The 12,438-nt window shown below is 40.9% G+C and overlaps 1 protein-coding gene across 1 annotated transcript in view; it reads right to left on the reverse strand.

Annotated features, from left to right (window-relative positions):
• The window catches only part of COMP (cartilage oligomeric matrix protein), a 29,698-nt gene extending 21,627 nt beyond the window's left edge, over positions 1–8,071 (reverse strand). The window contains exon 1 of the mRNA XM_072357410.1: positions 7,931–8,071. The gene's annotated coding sequence lies outside the window, so the exon portion shown is untranslated. The remainder of the gene's footprint in view (positions 1–7,930) is intronic.
• Between the last annotated feature and the right edge of the window lie 4,367 nt (positions 8,072–12,438).

Raw genomic sequence — 12,438 nt, forward strand, 5'->3', positions numbered from 1 at the left:
GTTGCTCAGTATGCATTCAGTCACTTCCAAAAACTCTCAGGGATGGCAAGCCTTAAAAACAAAAGCTCTTGTAAGCAGGCTGGTTTTTCCTTTCCCCTAAATGATGTATATAATCCATCTCCCTGGTCAAATCTTCCTATTGTGTAATCCAGGGGTCTTCAGCAATAGTATAAACAGGAATTGTCTCATTACGGAGGGGACTGGAAGTGCTCAGTGCTCTGAGATCACACACGTAGGTGGGCAGACAGCATGTACACTTTTTAATAGCCCAGGGACCTGTCCTAGGGAGCAATGACTTGCTTTTGATCACCCTACCAAAACTAACTAATGTCTGGCATCAACCCCTTCACAGGCAGAATCCTTAACATGAGGGGCCCTGGAACTCTACCTTGATCTGATGCTAGAGCTGTCTACAAGTGATTAGTTCAGTAGCTACAGATAAATGCACATACTGTGTATGAATAACACTATTTCTGTATCATATACACAAGTATTACATAGATGGGAATTTGCTGTCCTCAGATCACTGCCTCCTAGCCACAAGCTGGCACACACCGTTAGCCCTTTGCCATGTAGCTTCAAAAAAAGACCAAGTTTCCATCGTGCCTTTCAGCAAGGAAGATCCCAAAGAACTCGACAACTTATTCATACCTAATACCACCAGAACATAGACACCTTTGGGACGGAGAGCACAGCCAAATATATAACAGAGTGCAGAACAGCAGAATAAAAAGAAAAAAAAAGAGAGGAACATTTGGCTTGGGACTCCAGAGAAAACCACGCTTTTCAGAGAGAGAGCCAAGGAATGGTTAGCATCCGTTCACAGGAGACAGAGCTGTGCTTTCTGTGGTCTCATCCCAAAGATCCACAGAGAAAATTTGAACTTCACAGTTTATTCTGCCTCAGAAGTATGAAGTGGTAAGTTACCTTTTCCAACGCGCTGGACCTACTCACTGCAGACCACAAAGCTGTCCTTTCTGCGGACATCTCAAGGGAACATCAAAACCTTTTCCATGCCAGAAGTTATATTAAGCAAACCTGTTCAAGCCTTCTGGATACAGGCAGTAAAAAGTTGTAGCTTTTTACTAAGTGTTGATTTAAGATTAATGATAGCTCTCTTGACACTTCCACTTTCACTGACTGTAACAGGGGTCATTTTTATTTCTTGTTTGCTTATTTTCATATAACCTCTCCATAGCAATTAGCTCTGCTGTTTACACTGTAAAAAAAATAACACCAAAGACAAGAACAAACCTCCCTCCATACACACAAATAACACCAAAAACCAGGAGGATGATATCCAGTGTGATTTAACAGCTGGAAATAAGCAAAGCAGTACCAAGCAATCAGGTCTTTTCAGGACACCTTTGATTAAAAGACCACTGTTATGGAACCCTGAAAAAATATAAACTGCAATCAGCTCTTGCAAGAAATATAAACTTTTTCAGCTGTGAAAATTAAGTTAACATCGTACACAGAGGAAGAAAGAGTAGTCACCAAAGATTAATTGAATCACCCTTTCATCTTCACTGACTACAGGGATGCTGAGAGCAGTAGGTCAGAAGCCTGAGCATTGCTTCCTCCAAACTCAATTCTTCAAACTACCGGATGGTTCAGAGAAAGGGGAGAAAGAAGTTGATCATGAAATGTAACACTCCTTGTCTCAGGAGGCAGCTACACACTTAAGTTTGGTTTTAGTATGAATAGTTTAATACTTGCAAGCAGAAATCTGACCTTTTCTTACACAAGAGCGGCGTGAAAAAATAGCTTTTATGAATTACAGTGAAAAGCCTCCAGGTGAGAATGCTTTCAGTTGTCAAGGAATCAAGGTGAATGTGAGATCCATGGAGGGCATGAAGAGTAGAGAGATAAGAAGAACCTGCAGATTGTCAAGGCTGTACTCTGAAGTGGCTTCTTTATTCATATGGAAAAATGAGAATCTTTAATATAAGAAAAGAATATGTGGTTATCATTATAGCAAAGCCTTAACTTAAAAAACAAAAGTATTTTTTTTCCTTTTTTTCCTCTCCTGATGGTGGTAAAGCAGAACATTGCCTCTCAATCTTTTTTGTTTATACCTCACTTCAACTGCTTAAATACTTCTGTTAGACTCTGAACAAATACAAATGAATCGTCTTCCTGGAAACTGCCTTTTATGCCCTCATTGCTTGCACCTAAAATCTTGACCACAAAAGAATGCCAGGTCCTCAAGGATAAGCAGGGAATGACAAACCCGGTGCCTTCTAGACAGAGCCCATCACATCACAAGGCAGAACATTCTCCACACTACCGTCCCCACTTCCAGTGTTTGCCTGACGTGTTCCACAGGCTTTCTGTCAAAGATAATTACAGCTGTCATATGTATGAATAGACAAAGATGTTCACAAGGCCCACGCTCCGGGGGTGGGGGAGGACAGGTATCGTCCTCAGAAGCAGGATCACTTTGTCTCCCTCAGAAGAGAGATCTCATACAATACGAAGATGAATTTTCAAACACAAATAATAGCACAGATCCAGGCAGCTGAGCCCTCATCCGCATTTGGTTAGATAACAGTGTTAAATACTCAGCTGTTCTCATGCAGAAGTGTCTCTCCACTCAGATCCAAAAGCACACAGGTATGACTTAAGAACATGATCCAAATTGCAGCTTTCTCAGTGCTGAAGGGAATGCCTGTGTTACCTTGTCCAGACTACCTAGGAAGTTTTTAGCAGGTGCAAGTCAAGAGGATCAACTCAAGAAGCCTATCAGCCTTGAGGTGAACAGTTTGCCAAACATTTATGGAACTGTTTGTTTCATCATTATCACCAATTGTGGAGATAACAGCTGGCAAACACGTGCTTTCCCTGTCAGCCCACCTCACCACAGATCTCTTTTTCACAAGCCCGTTCTACTTGCATAAGCTTTGAGACATTGGAGATTACTGGCTTTATTTGAAATTTGTGTTCCTTTGTACAACATTTTTAAACTCAGAGGAAAATTCAGCATCATTCAGACTACGGTTTATTTTCACCCCTAGAGAAATGGAAAAATGGCATTCATGTACACAGGCTTAAAAAGCAGTGGGAAGCTCTCCAGAAAGATGGAGTCTGGAGAATAATCCAAAGCTCCAGAGTTTTCAAGAAAATATCAGACCAGAAATCTCACAGGAACGAACTGGCTCTGGAGATTTCTGGCAATTCCCTTTGCTGACCCCACCCAAAGTCTGAAAAACAGCCATAAAGGCAAAATCAATCTTTTTTGTGATATTTTTTCAGTATCAAGATCTGGGTAAAGATTCAGAGTTAAGTCATTGCTACACTTAAACTACTTTCTTCATCCAAAGATGGCATGTAATTGCAATAGTCACAAGATTTTGCTAATTCTAATTCCACATGGAAACTAGAAGTTCGATCCTCTGTATTTTTGCAATGCTTCCCTCAATAAAGGCCAATTGCTTTCGGCCAGCACAGCACTCGGTTTCTTCCATTAACCTTTATTCAAGCCAAAACACTTTGGGTGTAAGCGACATTGAGTTCCTGAGACAATGATGGCCAGAGAAATACCTATCATGAGAGTGGAATCTGAGAGCTCTCCCTGAAGTCCAGCTGCCTTGTCTCTCCTTGACATTGCTTCAGTCTTTGAATGCTTTCTGCACAAGCCATTACACTGTTCAACACTTCTTCCAGGAAAGCACACACAATTCCAGGAACCCCACGCCTCAGGTGAATAAATAGCCATCACAAAAGCAATTTTCAACTGGCAAGGCAAGAGACAATATTGTAACTGTGGGTTTCTATACACAAATGCTGTAGAGGCTACTGTGAAGGCCAATGTTCTCAAGAAAATCAAATGTCAATGCATGGTTTGGATAGGAGATCTTCTGGAAGGAGAGCAATGAACACGTCTTACCCTGTATACTCAGCAAAATCTGATCTCACTGCCTGAGATCATTTGCTGGCTTCAAGTCACATCTGGGAGTTACTCCTAACACAGCAGGAAGAGAAACTGTTCTGAGAAGATCCAAGTTGCACTTCTAAATCTTGCTACAAACCAGGAGCTTTTGCCATTTATTCCTGCAGGTGCCCCCTCCCTTTCTGCTCTTTTCAGATGGGCTTTGAGGTGGCCTCTAGTGGAACACAGACCGAGTGATACAAGGAGGGAAAAGAGGGGTGAGGTGTGTGGAGCCTCCTAAGAAGCTGACCTGGCCTCCAGCTATTCAAAGATGAACTGAGTTAAGGCTACACAAACATAACAGCAAAGAGTTAATCTCCATACCTTAGTTTGATCCTTCAATACAGACCATGTGTAGTTCCATAATGGGTCATTCTATTAAGAAAAAAACACAGTAACACAGTTGGTAGATGGCATTTCTGATATTTCCTCATATCCATTAAGAATAATGTCCCTTGTTTCATGTCAGCCTTTCTGCTTTCTTTGTAGAGAGGTGAATGCAGGTTAGAATTGGATTTAAGTTCCAAAAGAACAAATAGTTTAAGATCCGTGTGATATCACAGCAATCATTCACACTCTCCCAGTGCTCCAGCCAACCCATGGTTTGGTTTCTTAATTGAACACTAACACTGATCTTAAATATACACAATAGATGACTAGAATTACAATGCTTCCTCCACTCCATCTCCTTGTAAACCTTCACGGTCATAGAAAATACAGCCTTATTTATTCTGCCACTCCTCAGTGTCATTTTAATACGGTCTTTTTGTATTTGACCTTGACCTTACATGCTTTGGACTTTGCACAAGACTTTTATTATACTGTGCAACTTCTCCTGCTGCAGAAATTCTGCATTTTGGCTAGTGGCCTTGTGTTGCTCTTGATCCAAAGAAGGTCATTGCCCAATGTTTAATATCACTTCTTGTTTAAATGACATCATTACCAAAGCGCTACTTAGAATTACTGCTTTGCAGACTTTCAGATCCTTTTTGCAATAATTTCTTCCAGTAAAGTCATATAATAACCTGCAGCCAAGAAAGTGGCCTAATATGTTAGTATCTTGTCTGAGATTGGAATGCCATTTACTTGCCAGCAAGCATCCCAGAGCACCTATGCTCAGTCTTCATACTATAGCTGAAATAAAGGCATAGGATTTCATTTTTCTTAATAACATTTGCTAACAACTGCATACAGTGTTTCTGTGCTCTGGGTTTCTTCCATATGACATAGGACTCATGGAAACTGAAAAACAACTTGAAAACTCCTGTTTGACCATAAATTAAGTCTGGCAATTCATTTTTAGTAAAAACAGACCCACTTCACAGTTTCCAGACTCCGTGATGGGTTCAAAGGGTTGCCATGAACCTTGCTCAGGGCCCAGGAATCCAAGCAAATTCCACTTCCATGTTAACCTCTTCATCATGAATCTCAGATGGCACCACTTGATAACTGCCAGTCTGCATGATACCGGAGGGAGAAGGGAGAAAGGACTCATTTTCCTTCCATCTTTTTTTCATAGCACTTCCAGAACCTTTCCATTCATTCATTGTCACACTGGCTGCCCTTCACGCAGGAGGCAGGGCAAAGCCAAAAGCAAAGGTTAGCCATTTGGAAGCATTGTTGGAAGCCTAGCAGAGAGAGGGCAGGTTGGATTAGGTCCACAGAAGGTCCCGAGGTGCTGCCATCAGGGTGTGGATGCTCCCAAGGCATGCCAGCGGGTCTTAAATCAGTCAGCATGAGGAAGTCCCAGCAACCAACAACAGCCTGGGGTGGGAAAATGGCTTTTCCTCTGCCCTGGCATAGCAGCTGAGGAGCAGCAGGCCATGAAACTGCATTGAAAAAGGCAAAACCAGCATGGGCACGCAAAGGAGCTATAGGAAACACTCCATATCATCAATCTGATACTTGGAAACTCTTTTTCAAGCAAATAGAAGCAAATCCACTTAAGCCCAATGCGTTTAGGAAGCAGATAGTATAATAAATGGAATCATTCACTCCCAGGAGTACCGTTAAAACCTGGGACCCACCGGCCTCTTGATCTTTTCATATACTGTTTGACAGAACGCCACCAGTGGCCTGGGTACATTTCCAAGGAACTCATGAGTTCTGGGAAGGCATTACACAGCTACACTGTAACCATTCATGACCTGCGTTCAGTACTGGCTCGGTTCCTCTTCAAATCCACAAGATGCTGCAAGGAAAACATTCTTTCCGTTTCAAGTAAGCTTCTCCATCCTGAAACCAGTCTGGTTCAGCACCCAACCTCTTTTTGCCCTGCACTCACCCCAAAACATCAGAAATAAGGTTTCTCATGGAAGGGCTTCAATCAGGGGAAAACTACTGCGACACCTAACATATTTGGTCTCCCTTAATTCTAGATTATTTTACTTTTTCAGGCAAGCAAGAAAGAAGCAGCTGTTTGTACTACTTGTCCTACCTCTAGCTGCTACAACTGCATGAACGTTTTATACTTGCTGCTTCCTGAAGCTTTAATGTTGGCAATGGAAAGATAAGGCCCTGTTGTCAAAGTCTGCATTTCACATCAAAAAGAACTGAGGTGTCCATGAAAATGTGTTAATCCTTAGGAGCTGGAGAGCAGAAAACTAAATGGCTGTTATTTCATGACAAGGACCATTTCGGATGCAGGTGTTTAGGCCAACAGGAATCTGAACCACTCACATTAAATCATGCAGCCACATTATGTGGCTAAACACGTGTTCTTGCACGTATAACCTTCAGAGAAGTTTAGACACACTCTCCCCCACAACAAAGCCCAGAGGGCAACACACCTAATTATTGGATTACTTACGTTATTTCATTTTTAAGACAAACACCAAATTAACAGACTTTTCCCACAGCAGGAAGAAGGTTTAGCTTGGAGGGATTTACTTTAAATATAGAGAATGCATGTAAGTTATTCATTTAAAGAACTAGAGAAGGAAAAAAACAGCTTAGGACACAAAAAAACCCTCAAACTCTTAATATACTCTTTAGAAAAAACACCCTCACATTTAACTCCTTGCAAGTTACCTTCCCCAAAAGTTTAAAAAGAATAAAAGAAAAGTCTGTAAAGCAGTAATGCTTTGAGAGGAAAGCAAGCTGTTATCACATAAGAAATCACACTGCTACAACTCAAGGTATTTATACACTTAAGACACTGGGGATAACCTGAAAAAGCACCACTCTTCTATTTTCTTTGCTAAGACACTGGGAGACACCAGTCCACACAATTCAAACACATCAAAACTTGTTGAGAAGTGGATTTTACATTACACCAAAATAACCTCACTGCTCCTCCATCTGCCCAGGATAAGCGCCAGAAATTAAAACAAAGAAACATGTGCACTCTTTGTAGTTAAACGAGAGAGTCAACACTCATTTACAAGCTGAGCTACAACAATGTTGGTTTCGAAGAAATCCCACTTCAAGAAAAGATGATGCCCCTTTAGAAACAGAGCATTTGTAATGAGTCTGCTTCTTCCAGAACTCCTACAAAAGGCAAACTTAATAAGCAACCCTCAAATATCTTCAGGAATATATCTACTATTTCCAAGTATTTTCCTTGGATTTTAAAAACCATGCTTTTTCGTGAGCAATCTGACATCTGTGGCCAGTTAAAGAGAAGTGCCTCATTTCACCTAATACTTTTTGCAAGCAAAAACTGCAGTAAAAAAAAACCCAGAAGCTCTGTTTTTAAAAAGACATTTCCCCTACATACATTGAATGAAGTCAGATTCGGTGCTAACGTGGCATTGTTTAGGATGACCACACACTTCAGCTATTTACAAGGAACAAGAGGTAAATGGCATTTTAATACATTTTGGGGGGAAGGATTTCCAATTTTCTACTGAGCTAAAGGATTTTTAAACATCAAATTACATTTTCATGGTTTATTAGCTTTTTACTATCCACTTAGGATAGGGAAGAAAAACTGGTTTGCTGCCCAGAGTTTATAGCTAGTTTCATATATTGCTATTATCTTTATATGCCCCTCGTCACCTTAATATCTAAGTATCTTCTTCATCCGAGATCACCGAAGAAACGTCAAGATCTTCTCCTCCTCTTCCTCCATTGCTTTAAAGTGCTCATCATCCAGTTTGCTTCAGGAATACTTTTCTTATAGCCACAGTGCAACTGAACCTGCAAACAAATCAGTCGAAACAGAAACATCACACACTTTGCTGAAGGATAAAAGTATTCAGATTCCACTGGCAACGAGTGATAGCCCCTTTTCTGTGGGTTTTCAATACCACATTATTTGTACTCTTGAAATCAAAGCTGGGTTGCATTTACTGGTGCACTCAGATTCCTGGCACCTTAGGGAAATTTTTACACTCACACAATAATACCTCTCTGATGTGCTTTCAGCTTGTGGAAGCATTTTTGGGGATTAAAGGGCTTTTTAAAAAAGGCTGCTCAATCAAGTATCACTCGATAGGGATCTTCTAATGTGATGTTAAAATACTTGTTATACAAATTTAAGCATTAAGGACTAAAGTTCATAAAATTATAATGATCATAATTAATAAAAAAATCTTATTCAGAACAGTCCTTTCTATCAGTATTACTGCTCAGATGAAGCCACATGCCCAACTAATTATTCCTCTGCCTCACAATGGCTGAAGCTTTACTGACATCAGGCATTAATAGGATGCAGATCCTAAAATATACATGAGCATTACTTTCAATCTACTGCGTGCTAGGACTGGGCTTTTTAATGCCACAACAGTCCAATAAATCCTTCAGTATTTACTTAGAAGGTTTTTATGGTCCTCTTGTTTCACAAAGGCATCTATATGAGCTCTGATCTCAGGACATGTGCATCATCACCCATTAATTTGTGAAAATTAAATAGAAATAAACAAAAAATAGCTCCATAACCTTCTTGCCCATATGCCTACTAAACGCTGCAGTTTTTGTTGGTCCAATAGCTAGAGATGGAACAAAAACACAGCCAGCCCAACCACACCCTGTCCCAACTCTGCTAAAGACATTCCAGCAGGAAAACGCCAAGGAAAGGTTATGGAGCTCTGGGAAAAGATCCATTTTAGCTATTAATGTTTATTAACACATTTTCTACGGTCTATAGAGCTTTTAAAGTTTATTAGGGGTGGAGGAAACTATAGAAATGTTACGATCCCAGAAGATCCTTCTAAACAAAAGCAAAACGTATGTTGCTAAGAACCTGCATGAAACTGTTCTTTCGATTTGCTCTTTTTTTTCTCCCGGGCTATCTTAGCTTTCCTTCTACGTCCCTCTTGTGGTAGTTGAGCAGAACTGTAATATCTGCAATGGAACAACGAATTCATAGCCTTCAAAGATCTGGGCTTTGTTGCTGCATTTCTGGTGCACTGTTAAAAAACAAAAGATAGATCACCTGAGCAATTGGTTATTGCATGGGATTTTCATCTGAATATCTAAAAAAAAGAGGAAAGCAACAGGCAAAAGCAGACAGAAAATTAAGAACCTTTAAAACGAGCTACCTGAACATTAAACAAAAATGAAGAAATAGATGTTAAAATGCAGATACGTGGAAATAACAGAGCAGACACAAGGACAAAGTGATTAAATACGCATAATAAATTAAAGGATTGCATTTCTCATTTTATAATATGCTAACATATTGCATAACTGAGGTACTTATTACAGAGACAATATCATCAGATATGTAATGTGCAAGCATCCCTTAAGCACCGTGCCAACAAAATCTGATTTCAACTTCATGTTTATTTTCCCCTAATGTGAATTGTCGTCTCCCAGGATAAAAATACATGGCTTCTTTAGCCGGCTCTGTCATCTGAAATAGCAGTTTGGCAGATTCCTCACACTCCATCTGATTGGCTTTCAACCCTTCACGTCATCAGGACGCTTTCTAACACTATCTCCATGGCTCGGAGTTTGCAGAGACCAATCAGTTTGTTCCTTTTCATCACAGCTTGATTTCAGCCTTCTCTTGCGCAGTCCTGAATGGAGGATGTTATCAAATCCCAGTGATAGCACATGTGTTGGAACGGAAATTAATTTCAAGGAGAATCTTCTGGCACAGCCAACTATTTTGAGTCACGAATGCATTATTTCTACCAACAGCTAAATTGCTGTATGCTTCTGTTTTACACTTACAGTCACCAGGAACCTCTATTATTATCACCTCTTCAAGATAATCACTGTAAACTTCCAAGCAAGCAAGCAGAAAGAATCTTTCTACGAGTTGAATTCACTCACATTAGTTCTCTTGGGCAGCTTGTTATGGCTAAGCATGTCCTGTGAATTCTAGATACTAATAATACATAAAAACGGTGAAGCACCATCATTCTCAGATGATGTGCTCCTGTTTTTAGAGTATTACCCTTTTGAATTTCATCTTGGATGCACAACAATAAAGACCAACGAGTCCAAGTGCCACCTCTTTGCATTAGCCCAGATTTAAAGGTAAAACTTTCACAAAATAATGCTTACACAAATAAAATATCATCCAGGAAACACTGCAGTGTAGACTGCAAACGTGCTTATCTTCAAAAACACCAAAGCTGTTCAAAGTATTTCCAGAATGCAGTGGCCTACCATTAAGCATTAATGTCATGAAATTCAAATGCATTTTTCTTACAAGCCTCTGTATTGCTGTAAAGACTAATTAGAGTCTTCCTTTTTTAAACATGTTAATCAACAGCCCAATGGCCACAACCGATTGCCACTTCAACCCCTCGTCAAACACACCCATGTGAACTGCAGTCTTCCCACTCTACTCGCTGGGGGTGTAGTTTTGACTTGTGTAATGGGGGCACCAGGTGCAATGTGGGGTATGTGGGGATCTCCAGGACCCCCTGTCGGCTCTATGGCTTCAGCACCTCAGACAGCAGCACGATCCTGCCCACGAGCACAGCAACGGGGCTGCTGCATGCACAGCAGAAGCCAAATTAACCTTCTGATAGCACAGGATGAAACAGGGTCTATAGTCTTCAAGGAGTTTTCCAAAGTATTTCTCTTTAAAAGCATCCCTATTATGTCAGGGGAAGGAAAAAAATACAGTAGCACATCAAAGCTTTGATTGATTTCCAAACCTTCTGCTGATTCTGTAAACTGGATAAATGTTGCAAGAATGGTCTGTTTATTCATTAAAAAAAAGTCCATACAAAACATGGTTTTATAAACACAATCTTCAAAGTAGATCCCACTTTTCAAGTAAGACTTCCTGTTTCTTCAGTTAAGCTTCACTCTGAATTACAAAACAGATAATTTCTGGTTTTGAGAAAGTATCAATTCAATTCACCCGTGGATGCTTTGCAGTCAGACTACAAGCGGGTTTAACGTAGCTGTGATTCAACTTCAGGAATCAAAAGACCCAATGTATTGTATGAAATTACATACGGGTGTACACTTACCTCGATGTCATCACATTCAATTGTAGCTGATGTGACAGTTGTAAATTCACAACCAAATCTCTTTTTTCTTGTTTGTTTGTTTTTTTTGCTTAATTAACCTACTGTAATGAATTAAGATACATCTGTGATTACCGACTGCTAAGTCTGTTCCTTCATAGCTTAAAGCTCAACGTGCACACAAACCATATGTAAGTAGATGCAGTGACTCCTGTATTCTCTCTCCATCTCCATTTCCCCCTCCTGTACTCAGTGCATTGAAATCCTTTCCAATCTTCATTTAAATCTTCTCAGCTTAAAAGCTATACATTTGGCAGACGTTGTTTCCATCCAGAACTTTACCCTACACCAAAAGCAAGAACAGAATTAAAGTCACTTAAAAAGCCAACGTTCACGTGCATGTTATATGGCTGAAGGCTTCAATGGAGAAAACAGAACAAGCATCAGCTTCTCCTATCAGCACTTCTCACAACACCTGGGAGTTACCCTAGGAAACATGAGTTTGATGCTAATTGAGGCACACTGAGGGCTTCCAAAGCCCAAACGAGCACTTTATTTAGGGCCTGAACACGCACTGCTCATACCCAGAGTATACACATACAACCCATACAACCCATACAACCCATACAACCCATACAACCCATACAACCCATACAACCCATACAACCCATACAACACATACAACACATACAACACATACAACACATACAACACATACAACACATACAACACATACAACACATACCAACACAACACACAGACCCTCCACAGGCCACCCTGCTCCCCTGGTATCAATTCAGCCCCCCAAGTACCACAGCCACGCAGGGCAGTACAGATATGATGGATATTACAGCGGGAGCAGGTAATTCTATAACACCAGAGCCTTCTTAATCACCTGCTTCGGAACGCTACAGGCCCCAGCTCTGCCTTCCTCATCACTGCACCTCGCTTCCACACCAGACGTGAGGCAGACACGCCAACCATAAGAGCAACAGGCCCTTCTGCCACCGCAGCCCGCCCTTCCTCCTCAGCTCGAGGGCTCATTGGCTGTTGCAGCAGTCAGTCAACGATCAGGCTCCGCCCCCTCTCGGGAGAGTCCAGTTTGGAGGAGGGGGGGGCGCCACCCCTCCT

The sequence above is a fragment of the Excalfactoria chinensis genome, chromosome 26 (genome assembly GCF_039878825.1).
Source record: "Excalfactoria chinensis isolate bCotChi1 chromosome 26, bCotChi1.hap2, whole genome shotgun sequence".
Classification (NCBI taxonomy): domain Eukaryota; kingdom Metazoa; phylum Chordata; class Aves; order Galliformes; family Phasianidae; genus Excalfactoria; species Excalfactoria chinensis.